This window comes from Diabrotica undecimpunctata, chromosome 1 (assembly GCF_040954645.1).
Source record: "Diabrotica undecimpunctata isolate CICGRU chromosome 1, icDiaUnde3, whole genome shotgun sequence".
Taxonomy (NCBI): Eukaryota; Metazoa; Arthropoda; class Insecta; order Coleoptera; family Chrysomelidae; genus Diabrotica; species Diabrotica undecimpunctata.
In genome coordinates, this window is record NC_092803.1 from 137,644,893 (window position 1) to 137,665,069 (window position 20,177).

The 20,177-nt window shown below is 33.8% G+C and overlaps 1 protein-coding gene across 6 annotated transcripts in view; it reads right to left on the minus strand.

The window, feature by feature from the left end:
• ATPCL (ATP-citrate synthase) overlaps positions 1 to 20,177 on the minus strand; it is a 177,938-nt gene that overhangs the window by 68,532 nt on the left and 89,229 nt on the right. For 3 of the 6 annotated variants that reach the window (XM_072520096.1, XM_072520095.1, XM_072520090.1), the window contains exon 1: positions 11,159 to 11,389. The exons of 1 other annotated variant lie outside the window; for it this stretch is intronic. The gene's annotated coding sequence lies outside the window, so the exon portion shown is untranslated. Of the gene's footprint in view, positions 1 to 11,158; positions 11,390 to 20,177 lie in introns of those variants that run through there. 2 more of the 6 variants (XM_072520097.1, XM_072520094.1) reach the window with 2 other exon arrangements.

Genomic DNA, 20,177 nt, shown 5'->3' on the forward strand with positions numbered 1-20,177 from the left:
AGGGGTCATGTAAGATGCCCCCATTTTCAGATTTTAATAATCAACAAGTTAACAGTCTATTGCATTTACCTTGATAAATACCATGAGGATTATTTTTTAATACGGATGTCCTTCCAATGTTTTTATGTGGCCATACAATGTTTTTAACAACTTTTTATGTAAGTAGTAAAAAACCAACCTGTTATTTCTATATATTTAAATTTTAACTTACTTGTTTTCTAATATTGGTATTTTTACTCTCTCTTTTAGTAAACTGATGATGGAATGATTTAATTCCGAAAAGATCTTCTTTAAAATAAAAAAAATTTTAAGCTTTTAATAAGCATTTTTTATACCTTAATACACACGAACACCACGTGCTTTGTATTCAACAGGTATACTAGCCACTCCTGGATATCTCCACTTCATGGTTTGTTCCAGTTTCACTTTTAATTTTAAATTGACGATATGGTCATTTGGGCTAACCAATACATTCGTCTGGCTACAAGGAGGAAACAATTAGAGTTGGACATATGGTTTATTCACCAATGTATTAATAATAAAGTAGTTCCTGTATTCGCTAGAGTTAAAACATCAAAAAATGTACCCAGTACATATGTTAATCAACTACAAACCAAACTCCTCAGGAAAGAAATAGGCAAACATTATTCCAAGTTAGATAACATCAATTGTAATATGAAGGTAGTGTAAAATAGACTTTTACAACATTTTGATAATCTAGACTTAACCTCTTTTTTGCATGATGTACAGGACAAAGTTAACCATTGTGCTTCAGTAAAATTTTTCAAACTTAATAATAAACTTCACAATCTCATTCAACAGAAGTCACATTTAGTGTCCACCAATTCTTCCAATAATAGATCCAAATTTTCTAACTTCAAATTTCACCCTAGAATCAAAAATTTATCCAATATAAATTTCTCACAAGATGAATTAGACCTCTTGAATCATGGCCTCCAATTTTCTATTCCCACAGACATCTCTGAAATAGACCTACAAGAACTTTCCATAGAAATAGACATAATTATAGAAAAACTTTCAACTTCTTTACAACAAAAAAATGTCATTAGAAATAATTGTTTCAAAAAACTTCATGCTGCATACAAAAACTTAACTTCCAAGTCACATTTTCATCATCCACATCATAATAGTTTAAAAACTCTAAATTCAATAAAAAAGAAAATAAAAAACCATAATCTAATAATATCCAAATCAGACAAAGGAAATTGCTTAGTAATTCTGGATCACACTGAATACATCAACAAAGTTTCCACCTTTTTGAATAATAATGGCTTCATAGTACTTCCACATGACCCACTGAACAGATTCATTAATAAACAAAAAGCCTTAATTCCTAGACTGTATGGTCTTCCAAAAATCCACAAAGAGGGCATTCCAATCCGTCCAGTAGTCAGTTTCATCAACACCCCTGTCTCCATAATTTCTAAATTCATACTCAGGGTAATCAAAGACATAACAGGTTTTTCTCCCACTTATTCCATCAAAAATTCATCACAACTAATATCCAAACTCAATCACATAAATCTCCTACCAGATATGACCATGCTTTCATTTGACGTTAGCAATCTCTTTACTTCTGTACCTAAACTTGAAACTATTCAGTTAGTCCACGACCTTCTCACATCTACATAAACTAATCCCTCAATCATCACACCAATAATAGAGATACTTTCCTTTTGTTTATCACAAGATTATTTTTCTTTTAATAATATTTTTTATAAACAACCTGATGGCTTGGCCATGGGAAGTTGTCTTTCCCCCTTTTTAGCTGACCTCTTCATGAATCATCTAGAATCCACTCAAATCATGACTAACAATACAATTCTACACTGGTTCCGTTACGTTGATGATTGCTTAGTGTTCATTAGAGGTAACTCAAATACAGCTTCTTCCTTACTAAACACTATCAATAATATTCACCCCAATATTAAATTCACTATGGAATTAGAATCCAACTTCTCCATCAATTTCTTGGACCTTTCCATCAATAGAATTAATAATGTCTTTTATTATAGCATCTACAGAAAACCCACACAAACAGATCATGTCATACATTTCAATTCTAACCATCCCATTTCACACAAATTATCTGCATTCAACAGTTTCATTCATCGTTTAGAAACCATCCCATTATCCAACATTAACTACAACCAAGAACTAAACATAATCAAACAGATTGCTTTCAATAATGGCTACAACCCTGATATCATCCATAAACTCATTTATAAAAAGAAACGTAAATTGCTTCAACAATCAGCTTACCATAACATTACTTCAGATTCCCCATCTTACTTCTCATTACCATTTCACTGTCCAACACTCTCCGAATCAATCAAAAACACTATCCTGAATTCTGTTGAAAATATTAAGATTTCCTTTAAAGTTAACAATAAATTGAGTAGATCATTATGCAATAGTAAGGACTCTATTGACTTCAGCAAACGCAGTGGAGTTTATAAACTTCAATGTTCTGACTGTGATGCCACTTATATTGGTAGAACTTGTAGATCTCTAGTAACCAGGGCCATGGAACATTCTAAGTTAGAGAACACTTCTTCTTTTTCCCATCATCTCAAATATCACAATCACACAATCAAGGTACCAGATGATATTTCTCTTCTTCATAACATCCCAGGTAGAGATTATCTCAAACTTGACCTTTTTGAGGATTTGGAAATAGTCAAGGAAAAGAAAAACAGTCAACAGAGACTTTGTTCCACTTCATCGACAATTATTCTCCTGATCTAACTTTCTTTCTGTTAACTACACATCCAGTTTTACTTACTTCTACATTTCTTTCTATTTTCTCATAGCTTAATATCACCTTATATAATCCGCCATACTTAACTCTATTCGTGTCACCATTAAAACACTAACATCCCCTTTTCCAATATCCAATTTCCCATCCTCTCCAATAACTACCATCTAACTAATCACACAGGTTTTCTTATAAATACTCACTTTACATCTATCAATCTCTTATCACAATCAGTTTCAGTATCCCCAGCTTACATCTTTACATTCATCTCCAATTTCCTTTTCTTTCTTTTTCTTTTATTTCTTTTTCCTCGATTCATCTTCCATAAATTTCAAACCAACTTTTATCTATACTTACTTCATACAAGGAGTCAATAACTACCTAACTTAAATTTTGCCTTACCCTAGTATACCAAATTTATTTTACATCGCAGTCACTCATTGTTTTACATTCTACCACCTTTTTAAAATACCAAAAATTGCTATTGATCCTACTACACACAAAACAAAATTCTTCACTAAAAACTGCCTATTCACAAACTTAAGCACAATGACTTTTGCTTCTACTACATTATTCCACTTGGCATTGACGGGTACTAACTGATTTTTCATACCATCTTTCTATCAGTTAGCCCAAGACTCCAGAACAGATCAGAGGTAATGTAAGATGCCCCCATTTTCAGTTTTTAATAATCAACAAGTTAACAGTCTATTGCATTTACCTTGATAAATACCATGAGGATTATTTTTTAATACGGATGTCCTTCCAATGTTTTTATGTGGCCATACAATGTTTTTAACAACTTTTTATGTAAGTAGTAAAAAACCAACGTGTTATTTCTATATATTTAAATTTTAACTTACTTGTTTTTTAATATTGGTATTTTTACTCTCTTTTAGTAAACTGATGATGGAATGATTTAATTCCGAAAAGATCTTCTTTAAGATAAAAAAATTTTTAAGCTTTTAATAAGCATTTTTTATACCTTAATACACACTAAAACCACGTGCTTTGTTAGTTTATTGATTTTGTTGGTTAGGACTTTTGTGGAAAGCTTAAGTGCGGTGTTCAGTAGATTTATACCTCTATAATTGTTGGGGTCTTCTTTATCTCCTTTCTTGAACATTGGTATCATTATGCTGTTTCTCCATGGGTCTGGTATCTTGCAGTGCAATATTAGTTTTTGTATAAGTTTTGTCATCTCTAGGGTTATACTTTCTCCTCCGTGTTTTAGAAGCTCGTTGGTTATTCCGTCTGGTCCTGGTGACTTTCTATTTTTGAGTGAATTTATGGCTATTTCTACTTCTTGAGAATTGATTTCTATTTCGTGTCTTAATTCAGGTACGTTATTGTGTTGATTATTATTTTCCTTTCCTTTAAACAGTTCCATCAGGTATTTTTTACTATTCGTTTGCTGGTATGTTATTGTATTCCTTCAATTCTGCCATTTCTTTCCGTTGGTTTCTTATGAATCTCCATATTTCTTTTTGCGTACCGTAGAAGTCGCTTTCCATCCTTTTTTTAAACTGTTCCAGTGTTCATTTTTTGTTCTTCTTACCAACTGCTTTGTTTCATTTCGTATTCTTCTATAGGTGTCTCGGGATTCTGGAGTATTAAATGTTTTGTATTTCGTGTAGGCCTCTCGTTTCTCTTTACATTTTCCTTTTATTTATTTTCTGAACCACGGTGTATTGTTGTGTCTTTTATTCAGTATGACTTTGCGTTTTCCTAGAGCTTCTGATGCTGCTTCTTCAATGTTGTTTTTAATTTACCCCCAGCTCGCGTTTATATCTTCGATGTCGTCTATTTGTTTCAGCTGTATCTTCTGTGCTAGCCTCCTTTGGTACATTTCTCTTGTTTCGTTCATATACTCGAGTAGCACTATTCTTTAATGTTTTTAGGACTCTTTCTTTTGTCTAAGATAAATATTTAAATTTGTGTTCAACTAAACAGCTTATGATACAAGGTAATATTGATGATAAAAAGCGTGATGATCGTCGTAGCACGTTTTGGCTGAAGAACATGGCAATGGTATGGAACGAACATAGAATAATTGTTCAGAAAGGCGGTGAACCCAGTACAAACAGCGCTGATATTTGACAATATTGACCAATAGATTTCGATATACTAAGAAGTTCAACTAACGGTGGTATACTCTGTGCCCAAAATCTACGTTGGGTGTTCGCTCAACTAAAATCGTCTAAAAATGCGATCTATTCGATATTCACTATTTCCGTTGTAATCTGAATTTTAGGGTTTAGGAAACTTAGTATTAAGAGAAAATGGAATTTGTAAGTTCATCCCTCCATACTTCCTGATCCCAAAGGTCTAGTTTATATAGCTGTGGCAGCACCATAGCTTTTTTATCTGCTGATTATAGGGCAAGTTGTTCGAATTCGAGGAAGGAATATTATTAAATGAACCTGAAGAAATAATGAGAAATTGGCAAACTTACTTTACACAACTTTTAAACAAAAACGAAGAAGAAAGGGGAACAATCCAGGAAATTGAAGATGATCGTATAGTAATAGAAACACCTACGAGGGAAGAAATAGAAAATGAAATAAGAGGACTAAAAAACAATAAAAGCCCAGGAATAACAGAAATAACGGCGGAAATGATAAAGGCAGGAGGAAAAAGACTACACAAGGAGATACATAGCCTGATAAAAAGTATATGGGAAACAGAAAGAATGCCAGGAGAATGGGCCAGGGCAAGGATATGCCCTATACATAAAAAAGGTGACAAAATGAGATGTGAAAATTATAGAGGTATTACAGAAGTCGTGTACAAAATATTGACAAACATCATAAGAAAAAAGCTGAATCAATACACGGAAAAGATATTGGGCGAATATCAGGCAGGATTCAAAAGTAATAGGTCGACGACAGACCAAACATTTGCGTTAAAAGAAATCCAGACTACGTGGTACGCACATAAAATAGCAGTGTTCGTCGACTTTAAACAGGCCTACGATACGGTAAAGCGGCAACAGATGTACGCACTAATGAAAGAAATGGGCCTCAAATAATTTTGAAACAAAGGAAGGATTAAGACAAGGAGACCCACTATCACCGACTCTTTTTAATGTAATACTGGAAGGAATAATTAGAAAAAGTAAAATAAATACACAGGAAACGATTTTTAAAAATGCCAATCAATGTATAGCATTCGCAGATGATCTAACACTATTAACAACAAGTAAGAAAGAGCTAAAAAATTAATGAATAATATAATAAAAGAAGCAAAAATTTTTGGTCTTCTCATAAATAAGGAAAAGGCAAAATACGTGATAATGGGAGAAACAGATAAAGAAAAAGAAGACAATTCCACATTGGATGTAGAAGGAGAAAATATATGCGCGTTTAAAAGAGTTTCAGAATTTACTTACCTGGGTGTAAAAGTAGATGCAAAGGGACATGGGGAAGGGAAGATAAAAGCAAGAATAGCAAAAGCAAACAAAAAGTATGGTGCATTGCGTCCATTAATGAAATCCAAATATGTCTAAAAAAAAACAAAAATAAGAATCTACAAAACAGTTATCAGACCAACAGCTAGATATGCATGTGAAACATGGGTGCTTAAAAAATCAGAAATATACCTTTTAGAAAGATGGGAGAGGAAAATGCAACGAGCAATATATGGAGGCGTGAAAATAGATGGACAATGGAGAAGAAGAAATAATACGGAACTTGAAGAACTATATAATGAACCAAAAATAACGACGGCAATCAAAGCACAGAGAATCCGATACTTGGGACACATCGAAAGAATGGGAAAGGCGAGAATGCCAAAAATGGTTCCATTATGTAAACCAATACAAAAAAGAAGAATAGGAAGACCAAGAAGGAGATGGAAGGACAGCCTATATGAAGACTAAAAAAAAGTAATATTGTAAACTGGAAAGAAAAAGCTTTGGACAGAAAACAATGGAAGGGAGTGGTGAAGAAATGTATGGAAAGACTATAAGGAATATTAAGTGTAGTATTAAGTGTTTTATATAAACACATGTAATATTGTATATATTATAGTAGTATAGGATATAGCATTACCTATATATAATATGTAATAGTACCTAATTGTAAGGAAAAATTAAATCTTTCAGCCCTAGGCCTTCAAGGCCTGTTGAGCTTAATAAATAAATAGTAAAGCAGTGATAAAAATCCTTTGCCCAATTGTTCAATTGCACGTCAAAATAGTCAACATGACAACAAAGGACAAATATTAAACACTTCGTTATGAAAATTCAGATGAGAAATAAAAAAATTCAAAAACTAATGCCTAAAAGATCGCCCAAGAAAAATGTTAATGAAAACTAAATAGACTTTAGTCTAATCTCGGATGAGCTATAAACATTCGACCTTGATTGGTTTGTAATGAAAATTCGCTTTCAAATGCAATAAATAATACTCTTTCCTAAGTGTGTTTTTATGTTATACGTCTGTTATACGCCCACTGAAAAACTTTTTAATCAAGAACTCATAGAAGAGTGCTAAACAGTCTTCAACCTTCTCCAGTTGTTACTTCACTATTTGAATCAATCACTAATTTGCAATTATTGTTACCCACTAATTTATTTTCTATTTTAGTTTGTTCTTGTTAATTGCTAATTACGCAAATTGCGAATTTATTTTATGAAATTCAGATATAATTTACCCTAACAAATAAATTGCGTAGTTGATTTCTTTTCTGAAGAAAATTATATCTAAAATTGCTTTCTTGAGGAGTCTTTATCAAATATAAAATATCTCGTATGGAAAAAAACACAAATCATAAAGTAAATTGCTTAATTCATGTTTCAGTTTCCCTACCGGAAACTGCTTTCAAAACAAATTTTCTTAATAACAAAAGAAAATTGTTTAATATATACATTAAAAGCGGATGCATGTTCCATGCTTTGCTAGACATTCGAGCATAACAAAAACACTTCCCACAAGGGCACACCAGCAGTGTCCTAGCTGTGTAATCGAGAGAACAACATTATCAAGGTATCTAGATCAGTTGATCAGTTAACAGTTAGAAAAACGGGTTGCTAATAATTTAAGAACCTATTGTCAGAAGTAATCGGAGATATCTACTTTACATTGTGCAATTAACGTAGTAGATGTTATATTATTGTTTTCATTGAGCGAAGGAGAAATTTGCATGCGCTATTGAATTAAGGAAAAAAATCTCATCTGGATGGGAAGACGTGCCATGGGCTATATCTCAATGAGTTTACTAGGATTTTGTCGACAATACAGCGAATACTATTGACTGTCATTAGAAGGATGGTACCGAAACGAAGGAGTTTCTGTTTACCTTTTTAAATCAGGTAATCAAAAACTACCTGAACCATCCATACCTGTAGATATAGACGTTTGCAACTTCCAACCATCTCCCATATAATAAATATTTCTCAAATACGTTCTCTTCTTCTTAGTTCTGGCGAGACACTTTAATCTCTGGTACCTAGTCATAAGATCCTTGTACCAAACCCTGTTTTTTTTTCGTTAAATTCCAATACGTCCTATGACCCCCTCCAGGTCAATAGTTTTTTCATTGGTAGTTTAAGGATATCTTCTGGTTTAAGCTTCAAATCACCAGTGTAGTCCCGCCTCATATCATTCAGCACATTACAATTGCATAGGATGTGTCTCTTTTTCTATTTTGCATTTTCTGCACCATGGTACATTCACCTTAGCTACATGGGTACTGGCAGTGAGGTGCAATTGTACCCCCCGTTCGGAAAAAAGGTACTTAACTATACGTGTATTGTTCTATACTTTATACTGGTAATTCCAATTGTTCAGAAATAAAGAATTTACTTAATAATGTGTCTTATTCCTACAATCTTTGATAATAGGATAATTGGCTGAGGGCATTATTAACAGAGAATAATAAATATAAAACAAAAGGGAGAAAAAAATTATAGCCTTGCCGAATATACAAAATGCTAAAGGAGGTCTCTAAAGTCAGGTTTAAATTTCATACAGAACCTAACCTAACATATAAATTATTAGTCATCCTAAATATTAAGTAATATACTGCACTTTTTTTTACATGAGATGTTTCGCCACACTGTGGTTCTGTGTTGTATCTGAATATATGAATACGCAAATGGAAATAAGATAAACAAAATATTAATCGTGACAGATTCTATGTCAACACTACAAATAATCAGGAAAATATACACGCAGCATCCATTAGCTTTAGTAATAAAGGAATAACTAGATAAATTGCATCCCCTGCTCTTCACATCCCATCACATGTTGGAATAGCAGGTAACGAAGCAGCAGACAAAAATGCCAAAGAAGCTATACACGACAACAATATCCCCATTATCACCCCAATCTGTAAGTACGGATCTAAAAAGCTACTTCATAAAGCACCTGTTCGATAACTGGAACAATAAATGGAAATCTACACCTTCAAATCTTCAGGAGATAAAAAATAAGATTGGACCATGACAACCACCCGAGGTATCTAGACGAAAGCAGATAATTATTTCCCGTTTACGACTTGGACATACCCAGTTTTCTCATGAACATCTGTTTAAGAAAGTAGAACGACCAATTTTGATGAGTGCGGTTCATCTCTTACGTTAAAACACGTGTTAGTGGAAAAGTGCGAAAAGTTCAATCGTCACAAAGTTAAATACCATTTACCAAACAATCTTAGACATGCTAAACTCAAGAAACACTATGGAAAACCTACTTTTGTTTTTAAAAGACTTTAGTTTACTAAGCAAAGTGTAATTAACTGTTATCGTTCTGCTAATAACCTTATTAGGTTTTAAGAGGGTTTTTTTTAATAAAACAAATAAAAAGATTTTCTTGCATTTTGTCTGCTAAAGTTTTGCATCAATTTCGTATAAACGAACTACTTCTAGAAACTCTTCCCAACGATATTTTTTAAATTGCATACCATTTTTGTGTCTTCAATTTGAAAACGGTTCTGTGTTTTCTTCTGGCAAGTTGAATACTATGTTTATATGGGATTAAGTGACAATTTGATCGTAATAAAAATTGCAATTTTAACTAATGTTTGATGTTTCGATTTCCACTCCCGTCGTTTTCAAAAAAAGATTATTTTAAAAATTCTGCCAAAATGCATAACCAACACAGTTTTTATAACCTGCTAACTATTTTGTTGGTACACATAGTACAAGTAGAGAAGTACAAAAGGCTCGTGAAGAATATGTATAAAGGAGCGTACACCAAAGTAAGGACTTGTGTTGGATTGACCAAAAGTTTTTCAGTGACGGTTGGTTTGCATCAAGGATCTTCATTGAGTCCCTACCTGTTCAATTTTGTTATGGATGTACTGACACAGAAGGTAAGGGGGATGGCTCCTTGGTCAATGCTGTTTGCTGACAATATCGTGTTAGTAGAGGAGAGCAAAGTGTTGAGGACGGGCTATTGAAGAGGGAGGACTTTTAGCAGGTAAAAACGGAGTATATGTCGTTGGGAGGAACAGGGACAATATATCGAGAAATTGCTCACAGGATACAGGCTGGCTAATTTAACTGAAAGCGAATGAGCGAGATACTCTGCGATCGAAAAATAGGGGAAGAGCTGCCAGGAAAGATATATAATAGTGTCGTGAGGCCTATGTTGATTTACGGCGGTGAAGTGTGGAACGTAAAGAAGATTCAGGAAAAGAAGATGAAGGTAGCTGAAATGAAAATGTTACGGTGGGTGTTAAGTAAAGCTAGAAGGGACAGACAGGGTTTGGTCAGACGTAGAAATGAAAATTATGTGAGACGAAGGATATAGCTGTTAGACGTTAATGGAAAGAGAGGTAGAGGAAAACCGAGGAAAATATATAAGGACTGTGTGTCAAAAGACTTAAAAGGGAAAGTTTAGGTGAAGAAGATACGATGGACAGGAAAAGCTGATGAATAAGAAGAACTTTGTTGGTTATAAATTTTGGCAGAATTGTTTAAAATAATATTTTTTTGGAAAACGTAAAGCATTAGTTAAAAATGTTATTTTAACTACAATCAAATTGTGGCTTAATCCCTTATAAACATAGTATTTAACCATTGCAAAATATTTAACATTTTAAATATTCCTCGTTACTAACACTCTCACTGATATCCGAAGTAAAAGGTGCTTACTTTAAATGCCAAAAGTGACCATAACCTTCAAGTTCTTCCACCGGTTCAGACAGCATAAATGATGGCTTAGTCGACAACAAGAGGTATTTTTCTATAATAATAGGAACAGACACAAAAGAGATAAAATAGCTTAACCCACTTTTCCTTTGTAATTATATTCTTAACCGTTTGAAATATTAATAAGTATCATTTTCAGTGTCAATCCCTTACCTTAAACAATTTTATTAAATATCTAATAAATAATTATCACTATTTGTATAATTTTGGTTTTCACTTACTTTCTACTTTTTAACGATATCACAGAAAGTTTATGTAGCGCGATGCGATGGCACTTTCGAACGCGTAAAAATCTAAAGGTGTATGTGTGTGTCAAAAAACTTTCACAGCCTGCAGCGAACGGTTTGAACGAGGAACGGAGCGATCGAGTAGGACCTACCTTGGTAAATGCCGCAAGAGGACTGTCCTGTCACCGCGCAAAAACGGTACACCAAGTGGAACTCGGAATTCGTTTTCACCGATAATATATCATACGCGATAGAGTGCACATGGAGTGAACATCTAATTGTTTACGTGTTTTCGATAACCGCGGTCAGAAATAATTCCACAACGTTGTCAGATTAAGGTACCTCCTACGAGATGTACCTCCTAGATGAACTAGAATCAAATTTTGTATATTCCCGATATGTTCATTAACAGGTACTGCATCGGACCCTCCTTCACTTGTTTATCTGCAATTGATGTACATTTTTCCTGTTTATTACGAATACATTTTGAACAGATTTCTGCTGTCTATTAAATATAAAGAAAAAGGTTTGGTGTAAGTCTTCATTTTGTCCAAAAGGAACAAGCTCAATCTCAATAGGAATACAAATAAAATATTTACTTTACACGGAAAATAAAATATATTAAATTTATTACGCTACGGTGACTATATAGACGATATTTCAGACAGTTTCAAAGAAGCACAAGAGTTATAAAGTACACTAAACTCTGAATCAACCGAGGTAGGTTTAAAAATTAACTTTAAAAAGACTCAGTATATGACAAACTTAGTCCCTAACAGCAACGTATCCATTAACGATGCATACATCGAATACGTAATATCTTATAAATATTTTGGCCACAAACTAGGAATAGGTCGAGATAACCAACCTGCGAAATTAAAAGACGAATAAAATTAGCAGGATGGTTTTCGACAGACTAGGAAGTACCGTATTTAAAACCAATATACCGATATGTCTTAAATAAAGAGGTTTTAACAATATGTGCTCCCAATATTGACTATGGTGCAGAACCTTTACACGGAAAGGAGTTTACACGGAACAAAATCGGAAGCATTGGAGACGAGTGGTGGATTTCTATCTTTAGCAATGGATGCTAAAAGCTGTGTAATTCCCCATTTTATATACTTTGCCTTTGATATATTAAGATCAAATTTTTGTGCTGTCAAAAACTAGAAAAAATAATTACTCGTAATATCAGCAACAAGATAGCTTAAAAAATAAATTGCATGAAGCAATGGAAGCAACGGGAACACCCCCATTTAATTGTTAACACTGGTGATGCATAAAGCTATCTAGAAAGCACAAATACAGGCAAACGTTCGAATACGTTTGAAACACTAATATATATAACAATTTATATTTAACTGCCACCGCACTTTCAATCAAATCGACCACATCGCAATAAGTAAGCAGTGGAGAACATCATGGAGAGGCGCAAATGCGGCCAGTGTTCACTACCTGATGTTGGTTGAAATTAGATTAAAGACAGCTAGGAATAAGAAAGAACCGAACAGACCTAACGGTAAACAAAACAACGAGACAAAAATAGAATTCGTACGAGAACCACGAGCCAAAACAAGCGAAAGGCCTGACAAAAATTGGGGAAACCATTAGCAATTGCCCTTGTGGAAACAAATGAAAACATTTTGGGTCTAAAGAAATACCTAAAGAAAGAGTGGATCACCAGAGAAACATGGTACAAAATAGAACGCCACAAACAAATTAATCTAGAACTACTAAATTCCAGAAGACAAGCAGAGAAAAAACGAATCAGAGAAAGTTACAGAGAAGTGAATAAAGTTGTCACGAAGTCAGCAAAGAAAGGCAAAAAAAAGTGGAAAGAAAATCTTGCTGAAGAAGCGTGTGTCACAGATGAACATCAAAACATGAGACAATTATATAATCATCATCATCGTCAACCTGTATGCATCCACTGCTGGACATAGGTCTCTCTCAGCTATTTACATCTGTCTCTGTCTTGTGCGGATTGCATCCAGTTATTGCTAACACTCTTCAGGTCAGTCCATCTAGTTGGTGGGCGTCCTCTGCTCCGTATTGCTTCTTGTCTTGGTCTCCTCTCGACAATACATTTTGTCCCTCAGTTGTCTGATAATCTGGTGACGTGTCCTACCCAATTCCATTTTAGCGACGCGATTTTTTGATGGACTCTGTTGTTTTTGTTCTACGACGTATTTCTTCGTTTGGGATTCGGTCTCTCAGATTAGCCACCAATAGATATGCCACCAACCAATTGTAAAAAGTAATACAGGCGAAGATATACAAATATTTCAGTCTCTAAGTGGAAGACCCAATATCAACAAACTAAGAATTAACACCGATGGACCAACAACGCAAGAAATAGAAATGGCCATAGAAAAACTGAAAGCGCACAAAGCTGGCTACCCTGACAATATTTCACCAGAGTCGTTAAACCCTTAAAAAGAGCTTGGAGGAAAAATTCCAAAGAATGAAAAGCGGGACTTAAAGATACCAAAAAATGGTGACAAAAGCTATTGCTAAAACTGGAGAGGAATCACAGTTCTGAATACAATAAATAAATTAACAGCAATAATTATAAACAAACGATTGACAAACCAATGTTAAGGCAGGAACAAGCCGGTTTCATTCCAACCGATCGTACATAAGTAGATCAAATTAATTCACTTAGAATAATCGTAGAACAGTCGCAGAAATTCAACTCTCCACTATTCATGTGCTTTGTGAATTTCAAGAGAGTCTTCGACACGCTCACATATATGGGCATATGGAAAGCAATAAGGGAAATGGTAATACCAAAAAAAATAATTCAATGAAGAACTCTACAGTGATACAGAAAGCCTAGTTCTACACAATGGCATAACATCTGACGCAATAGCTGTGCTAAACGGAGTAAAACAGGGTTGTGGTTTATCTACCTCTACTATTTCACATTGTACTGGAATTAACTAGGGATTAACGAACAGACGAGAAGATCTAGATTACGCTGATAATATATGCCTCTTATCATATACAAAATAGAACATGCAACTTAAAATAAATAGATTACAAGAAGAATGAAAGAAGAATGGTCTAAAAATAAATATCAACAAAGCCAAAGAAATGCGATTTGGCACCAGAAACCACCAGCCTATTGTAATCAACAACCAGAAAATTGAGAGAGTCGTGGAATTTGTATACCTGGGCGGCATAATTGACTGTAACGATGGTACAAAACGTGGTGTGTAGGAAATAATCACTAAGAATCGTAATGCGTACAATATGTTTAATAACATGCAAATTAAGGATTTACTCAACTAAAACGAAATTAAAAATCTTCAAAACAAATGTAAAAGCTGTATTATTATATGGCTGTCAAAAAACTTGGAAGATATCAGCACTCATAGTACACAAATTACAGGTTTTTATCAATAGAGCGAAAAATTCTTCGAATATTTTGACCGAATTGAATCTCGAATGAAAATTTATGGAACCCAACAAAGCAAGAAAATGTCATAAAGCAAAGAAGGCGATGACAATGGAGATGGCTGCGCTAGATTGGAATCTTCAGGGTCGACGGAAAATACAGACCTAAAAAACTTCGAAAAAGACAGTACTGTACGAAGCGAAAAAATGGGAAAATCCTGGCTGGAAATCAAAGCACTAGAGAGCAATAAACTTCGCTGGGGGCATTTCGTGGAAGCAATTATTATGTTCGTTTTAGGAATCTCGGGACTATATAAATATACCATTTATAGTATAAAAAACCAGTTTAAAAAAAGAAATGCATACTTAGTACACATTCATATATCATAGTTTCACTGCCGACACCTCTATCTCTAAAGTACTGGACAAATTCACGTATTTAGGCTTACTTGTAACCAATGAAATCTCTATCAAAAAATAAATCATAGAAAGGATAATTCTAGTAAAAAGCTGCTACTTTTTAAGCAACCTAAAAGGCTAAATACACAACAAAAAACAAAAACTGAATACAGAAATTAAAAATAACGATATACAAAATCCAGTTTTTATCAGTGCCGATATCCAAACATGGATTTTGCGTATTTAAGCCGCCACCATGTGAATTGTTATTTACAATTGATATAATTTACTGACACACTTTTGACACACACCAGTCAATGAAAGTAAAATACAACGTAATTTTATAATTATCTGAGCCTGCTCCGATTTACATCAAAATTTGGTTATAGGTTCTCTTTACTCTCTACTTCTAAATTGACCCTGTGCCGTAGGGTGCTTTTACCTGGGAGTATGCCACCCCTTTTCGGGGTTAACATTTTTTTTATTAAAAATAATATTGGGAATGAATATATTAACCAATTGCAAGCAACTTTTGTCCTATACATTTTTTTTCTGAAAGTTCTTTTCGACTTATTCGCAAGTGAAAATGTCAATTTTTTACTCAAAAAGTATGTACACAAATCAAACATGTCTAAGGAATCCCATTATTATTCCACTTTTTTCAATGAAAACTTGAAAACTTTTTTGTTAATATATACCATTCGATTTGAAAACTTGTTCTCTACAAATCACGATATGCAATGTAAATTAATCTGCCAATTGCACTGGCAGATGCAGAAGCCGAGGCAAAAGTGACAGCGCTCAAATTCGTACGATTAATTGCTTCAAATTTTAAAGAAGTAGTACTTTAAATTTTAAAGATAGTCACATGTTCAAATGGTAAGTGCTGTGAATATGATTAAGGCTGGTCTGTCACAAGCTGATGTTTTACGTCATTTTGACGTGTCTCAGAGCGTGATTTCGCGATTTTAGCGGCGATATGAACAATTTGGTAATGGCGCTGAAAGACATGGGGGTCGTCAACATGAAACTGAACATGAAGCATGAAACTACTCCTCGACTGGATCGATATGTGGCAGGATTAGCTCGAAATGTGCATATAACTGCACGTGAACTCACAACATTTCTCTATGTGACCAAACTTTGAGGAATATATTACATGAAACTGACCTGAACGCCAGACGCCTATCGAGAGTTCCGATGTTACGTCATGAAAATCGTGGATTTAGATTAAGGTGGGCATAAGAACATGTACAGTGAGGCTTAAAAGAAAGGAGTGTTATTCACAGATGAAGCTTGGTTTTGTCTTTAACCTTATTAAAGAAGAGTGGTAGTTTGGAGAGGACTTGGTCGAAAAGAGAGACTCAGGCATGTACAGGGTGTTCGTCCAATTAGTGATCTACAAGTTATGATGTGGACTGGAATAATTTTTCAACATCGAACTGTTCCCGTTTTTGCAGAAGGCGCTTTGAATCAATCTCAATATATTGATCGTATCTTAGAACCTGTTGACCTTTCATTTGCTAGTGCTGTAGGTCCTAATTTGCGTTACATGCAGGATAATGCAAGGCCACATACTGTAGCAACAGTAAGAGATTGGTTTCGTAATGAGAATATTACACTTTTACCGTGGCCAGGACAATCGGCAGATCTTAATCCCATTGAGCACGTATGGGATATGCTTTAGAGACAGATTGCTCCTCATATGCCCCTTTACATGCAGCTTACTTCCGCGGCAGTAAGGAGGGAATTGAGCAGAAAAGTTGGCAGCTTGACTATGTAAATAAGTCGCTCGCGCTGCCATTATTCATGCCACTGCCCGGCATGTGTACGTACGCTCCCTTCGTTGGCGGTTTTTTAACGGAAATCAAAGGACTTGCAGTGCGAGTGACAGTGACTGTTTACATGCTGCTCGCTGTCTTGTCGGTGCACGGACTTATTTGTTTATTGTCTGGTAAATTTTTCATTAACTATGGTTTAGTGGAGCAATGACCAAGTGCTGAGGTGTTTAGAGCTTTATGCTAGTAAGAGATTATTGTGGCATTCTTCAATAAAGACCACAAAAAAAACACAATGTACCCGATGCGGTTTGCCTTTAAATTTAAAATTGTTCCTTTAAAACGATATTAATTGCTTTACAAACTTCCGGCACAATCAGCGAATTGCTGGTGATGATACTTTAAATAAATAATGCGAACTTTGGTAACTGTCAGATGGTACACTGATGCAGCACTGTAATAGCTGTATGATCATTTGCCTTAAATGCTGCTGTAAAATTATTTCGGGCAGGACAGTGGGCAACGCGAGGGTACATAAAGGGGATATATATATATATATATATATATATATATATATATATATATATATATATATATATATATATATATATATGTATATACATATAATAGACAAGGTCTTCAAGATCTTCGTAAAGAGGAATGGGTCCTATTGCCTCAAAACGAAATTGATAATTTAATTTTAAGCATGCCACGCAGCTGTCAAACTGTAATTAAATGCTTCTGAAGGAAACACAGATTATTAAACACATTTTTTCTAGATTTTGATGTTTTATACTGACTTTTGTGTTAAAAAATTTTTTATAATTAAATCATCATAATATCATCATAAAAAAATCACACTACACTAAAATTAAGCTGAATTCATTGCTGACTTATCAAGAATTTTAACGGCATGTCAGTTTTTAAAATTAAATCAAAATTGATTTATATATGAGAAAAAACTTTTGTGTTTTTTAGACATTATTGATGTGTTTATTTTTTCAAAGAATCATTATTATAAAAAATGTAGCTTATATAAAAAACACAAAATGAATAGTAGGTTTATGGAGTCAATGCAAGCGGCGAAATAGCTTATTGAAAGTTGGTTCTTCTTCGTGAAACGTAAAAAGTTTCAATGTGAAAAATGAAGAAACCAATGCATTATTCGTGGAAAACTCATAGAACCTTTTTTATAGTGCTTTAAAATATCTTTATTTTTATTTTTTTTATAATAAAAGTCTCTAGCACTAATCATAAGTGAGTTATGACAAAAATAAGGTTGGTCCGTATTTTTTTTTTTAGTGACAAAAAACGTGAATATCACAAATAAAAAATTAAACACACATGTTTGCGACTGCCGCATATCGTGATTATTGATACAAGGTACACTCTGAAGTGATTCTAGCAAAAAATAGACTCCTATGGAAAATGTCCAATTCAAAACAGATCGCGCCTGGACAAAAGGTCAATTATTTACCAAAGGTGTTCGTTGAACTCTCCGAACAACTTCAGCACTGAATTTCCTTACCTCACTTAACGTGCCCAACAACATTCAACATTTTCTATCGTCAACGATGGTATTATTCGGACAATTGCTTAATATTTTGATTTTACTTACATTGGCATTGCAACATTTGTAGTACTAATGCTTTGGTACTTCATTTAGTTCGCTTATCAAGGATTCCCACAGTATGTTTGTACTTATCAAAACAATGCCATCTGCTTACCGAAAGTAATTGAAAACGCTTTCGGCGATGAAGGGCTTTTCCCTCCCCTTTTCTGGTTGTCTGAAAATATTTTCTAGGGCTAATGTAAAAAGTCATGGTGGGATAAGATAATTTTGCCTCACTCCTGTTCATAGCTGAACTCTCTTTTTAATGTACCGATTAATTTTTATTTGAAAGGTGGCATTTCTGAAAGTGACCAATGAGAGAGGAATATCTCGCGTCTATCTCAGAATGCGACAGTATTAAATTTACCTTAAACCAAAGGAAAATCTAAGCAATGGAAACAAAGTCTTGGAGCAATGGAAAACTGGTTTTGTCAGAAGAGTTTTGGTAACTACGTTGTGGGATTCTCATATTTTAGAATAGAAATATGCTTTATTGTCACTGAAAATCGTACAATTTTATGGACAAAGCTTACAAGTCAGAAAAATAACAATAACAATTTAAAATTTACTGAAATTACATAAATCGTCAATATCACAAAATAAAAGTTAATAAAATACACAATTCATCGCAAAATTTAAATAAACTGCAAATTGCATAATGAAACTTTACGAACCAGTAAGTTTAAGTTGCTGTATGTGATACCCAAATACATATAAAAATACTTTAGTTACTTATACTTAAAGGTATAGTAATTTCTTAGTTATTCATTAAGAAACACTTCCACTGAATAATATGGTCTTTCAGATTGATAGGTTTTTGTCATTTTACGAAACTTAAGGAAAAAAGTTGTAGATTTAAGTTGCAAAGGGAGATGGTTGTATAATTTTTTTGCCGAATATAATATATAGATTTATTTACTAACTCAGTGGAAGGGATCGGTAAATACACATAAAAGGTTGAATTTCTGGTGGAGAAGTCATGATTAGGTCTGGCTGGAAAAACATGCAGGTGATAATGCTACTGTCTTATACACGTTAAAAGAGAGTAAATTAGGGTCGGACCACGTTTTTATTTTAAGTAGATCAGAAGTTATAGATGCATGAAGAGTTGCAATACTAGAGTTCCTCCAGGTGATACTGGTATCATCAGCAAAAAAAATTTTCCATCGATTTTTAAGTTAGTGATGTCATTTATAATGATAAGGAAAAGTAGAGGACCCAATACTGAACCTTGTGGTACTCCACATACAATGCTTTTGTGACTAGAGAAAATATCATTTGCTCTAACTAGTTGTTTCCTATTCCTCAAGTAAGATTGGAACCAATTCAAAGAAATACCTCGAATTTCATAGAAATGTAGTTTTTTTTTTATCAAAATGACGTGATTTACACAATCAAAAGCTTTGACATAGTCACAAAAAACAGTGGCTTTTTTAAGATTATTGTTTAGTGCTTGATACACCTCATGTAGTACAGAAAACATAGCATCACTGATACATTTATTAGATAAAAAGCCGAACTGATTTTGTGATAAAATGTTCTATTATACAAATTGGAAAAGCTTAGAAAGAATCATAAAAAGCGCAGTCATAAATGGAAGCAAATTATAACAAATCAAAGACAGAAAGTGTCTAGTTACGGAAGCAAATTTACAGCAAATTATAGAGGAAGGAGCACTTCATGAATAAGAAAAATTATTACTTAATAGGGAGAAGATCTGACGTCAAAAGGCATCAAAAAAATTAGACAACCGATCACATTCTACTTAATTTCTATATTGCTCCTAAAATTGCGTTCTAGACCATTAAACGAAAAATAAACC